A 3,696-nucleotide genomic window follows, 5' to 3' on the forward strand; every position below is an offset into this window, starting at 1 on the left:
TTCTTGGAGACAAGGTACCATTAAAATGTTGGATTGGACGTAAACCAAAGTAGTGTAAAGCCGCACTTCGTACCTCCGTAGGTGTAGAATGTAGGTGTAGAATGTAGGTGTAGAGTGTAGGTGTAGAATTTCAAGGTCACCCTCTCGCCACGCCCCCTTGGGAAACTCGCGCGCGCCCCCTGGAAAACTCGCGCGCGCCCCCTCGCGGGAAAACTCGCGGGCCCCCGCGCGCCCCCTGGCGGCTGCGCCCCCTCGCGGGAAAACTCGCGCGCCCCCTCGCGGGAAAACACTGCGCGGGAATCTGGCAGACCTGTCTACAACTGTATCTGTGACGTCATTGGCGGGAAAATCTACAACTGTATTTGTGACGTCATTGGCGGGAAAACACCGTGCGCCGCCTATTGGGAAACTCCTCCCTTCTACAACTGTATTTGTGACGTCATTGATAAGAGACGAGAATTTATTAAACGTACATGGCCAAGGGTTAATGATAGGCTGAAAGTTGCGCAATCCATTGTAATATTTAGTTTGACTCAAAATTTCAAGGAGTTTATTTTGATTATGGTATTGTTTTTAATGGTAATTAAAAGTCAGTCTCTTCTACAACTGTGACGTCATTGATAAGAGACGATAAAAACTTTAAACATACATTGCCAAGGCTTAAATCTTCTACAATTGTAGTTGTGACGTCATTGATAAGAGACGAATGGAAGCTTTAAACGTACATTACCAAGGCTTAAATCTTCTACAATTGTAGCTGTGACGTCATTGATAAGAGACGAGAATGGATAGCTTTAATACATTGCCAAGGGTTAATGATAGGTCTCTGCTGGATGGTAATTAAAAGGTACACGTAAAAGCGTAATTAATATATAAGAAATTCATCTTTGACGCAATAGTAGAAAGCGTAATTAGTCTCTGAATGTAGAGTTATACTTACAAAAGGAACAAAGATTTGTCAGCCCAAACGGAATCAAATACCAGTACTTAGTTTCAAAATACAATCACAGAAAAGTAAGCGTGTGAAAATACTCTCCTTTTAAATCTGGCATATTCAAAGCAATTCACGTCTAATTTTCTATTAGAATGGTACTAAAGCCAAGGTGGAGGCCGAGGCTACCCCGTTTACAGGTCAACACCAAATGCCAGGACTCGTCCTAACGTGTCTAAACCTAACCTACCTCCAAGTTATAACGAAGTTATCACTGATTCAAAATAAATCACCGATAGGTTAGTAGTGGTTTGAAAGCAATTACCTATACTAAACCAGACTATTTTGGTAAAGATGTCGTACTTGCAATGGTTTAATAGTAGCAAAATTTCTTCCAACATATAAATGTTTAAGGGATTTGTTTTTTCCAGCTAAATCGGCATCGAAATCTGAAAGGACTCGACTTTAATTTGAGCTGTTAGATTGTCATACCTTTTGAAATAACTAGTTTTTCAGGCATTTTCCTCCTGTCGTATGTTTATATTTATTACCAACGTTCCAATCAAGGTACTAGAACCTACTTTGTTATTCCCTATTGAAATTGAATTCATAGTTTGTTTATTTAAAAATGGATAGAGCACACATTCCACTATTTAGATATTCAGGGTGTAGAAAGTAAATTATTTTTAATTGATTTTAACATAAAGAACAAACTATTTAGCTGTGCCAAGTGATTGAAAATAGAGTCTTCAAGTTTAAAGCAATTAACAACGAGATTGAAGACAAAGCAATTCACGTCTAATTTTCTATTAGAATGGTACTAAAGCCAAGGTGGAGGCCGAGGCTACCCCGTTTACAGGTCAACACCAAATTCCAGGACTCGTCCTAACGTGTCTAAACCTAACCGCTTAGATCCATTAACGGCTGAAGAAAGTCGCAGAGACCCTTGTAAATCTTTGATAGATAAACTACAGTCAGTCAGAGTTGCGGGTGAAAACTATAGCCATAAAGGGCCGTACCCCAACAACTTATTACGTAAGATGGCGAGAAGAAATTCCCCCCACAGAATTTGTATAAGTCTTAGACGTTGATATGATGCCCAACTATAACCTCCACGAAATGTTCCTGGAGTATGCCTGAGAAAATAGACACCTTCAAAACTAAGTTAATCTATACTTGATATTCAAGTAATCTCATCTGTATAAATGTTGATTTAAATATAAAATGTACAAACAACAGCTTCAAAACTAAGTTAATCAATACTTGATATTCAAGTAATCTCAATGTTATTTGTATATGATCTGTATACTTTCTCATTTAAATAAAAAAATGTACAAACAACAAACCTACAATCGTAAATTCATACGCAAAGATAAATTATCACTATGCAGCCAAAGGTAGAAAAAACTAGTTGGTTTATATTGAACTGGTATTGGGTGAAAAGCGTTTCAAAAATGGTACACCTACTGTTTCCGTTTTGTCGTGACAGATGTTCGTGGAATGGTTAGTTGATTCAAACGAAAAATATCGTTATAATATTGGATTGCTATTGGGAATGTACAGTTATTATATGTGAAAAACTAAGCAACATTTTATTATTATTTTTAATTTTTTACACAAAGATGATTTTCTCTCATCAGGTAAAGTTTGTCGCATTTGAAGCAACGGTTTTTCGTATCGCATTTGGTGTTTTTTAAATGCCAAAAAAAACAAATTTTACAGTGTACGGTCGTGGTGCCTCTCGCTTTTATAACGGATTTAGCCGTAAACCGACACGTTGTGCCTTCTTCGGAACATTCGGCGTTACGAGCGTCCTTCGCCGACGAATACGTACCGCATACTAAACACACTCTATCCGGACTCAAAGGTTGAAATTTTTCTTCTATCGGGTGTATGTGATTATTTTTTGTTACAAAAACAGTGTGATGTCTTAAAGGACAATCGAGATCTCCATCGCAATAAAACGTTTGTCCGGCGTGATCTGGAAACTCAATAAGGCTTCCGCCGCATTGATAACATCCAGTCGGATAAGGTTTCATTTTATCAGTAGACATATTATCAAGAACTAGAACTAAACGATTTTTTCGACTATTGCGTTAGCAAAAACTACATTGGTTATTCAGTAGATATACTTTTCGTCACGGGGGGGAAAGAATCATATTATATTAATAAATCCACGGTACTATAGTCATCAACCGAATACACCCTCAAGTAACATTGGTTCGCTCGTTAACGTATCTGCCTTTAAACTCGTTGTTCACGAGTTCGAATCCCCTTAGCGAGAGTCCTTAACAAGCGAACCAAGGTTACTTTTGTAAAGGATATGTATTTTTATCTCTTATAACAGTTGCTTTTATAAAGCGAAAACAAGGTTGACGTCAAAGATAATTGGAAATATATTTTTATATCTTATAACAAACAGTTGTTTTTATAAAGCAAAGACAAGGTTGACGTCAAAGATAATTGGAAATATATTTTACTCTCTTATAACAAACAGTTAGAGTATTTGGTTAATTTTTACACCATCAGGGACGAATCAAAAGCGTTCTCCGAAACTGACAACACATCGGACACCCCTTCCTAGCCTATCTGCTGTAGTGAGGATTGTAGAATGAATTCACCCATTACTTTAGAAGCCGTCGTTAGACGAAACAACTTAAGACGAATTGAAAAATTTGGTGCTATCGGATGGGATAAAGATTACGGAAAATCCGAAAGGACTACAGATCCCGAAACGGGGTATTTACTAATAAACCCCACACCGA

General features: G+C 37.8%; 1 long non-coding RNA gene across 1 annotated transcript; it reads left to right on the forward strand.

Annotated features, from left to right (window-relative positions):
- The first annotated feature begins 901 nt into the window (after nucleotides 1-901).
- Nucleotides 902-2,276, forward strand: LOC149659242 (uncharacterized). The gene is made up of 2 exons (XR_016369825.1): nucleotides 902-1,014; nucleotides 1,086-2,276. It is a non-coding gene; the product is annotated as an uncharacterized LOC149659242 (long non-coding RNA).
- The last annotated feature ends 1,420 nt before the right edge of the window (nucleotides 2,277-3,696 follow it).

Source organism: Phalangium opilio, unplaced genomic scaffold (assembly GCF_054372755.1).
Source record: "Phalangium opilio isolate 3A_F unplaced genomic scaffold, DU_Popi_V2 ptg000073l_1, whole genome shotgun sequence".
Classification (NCBI taxonomy): domain Eukaryota; kingdom Metazoa; phylum Arthropoda; class Arachnida; order Opiliones; family Phalangiidae; genus Phalangium; species Phalangium opilio.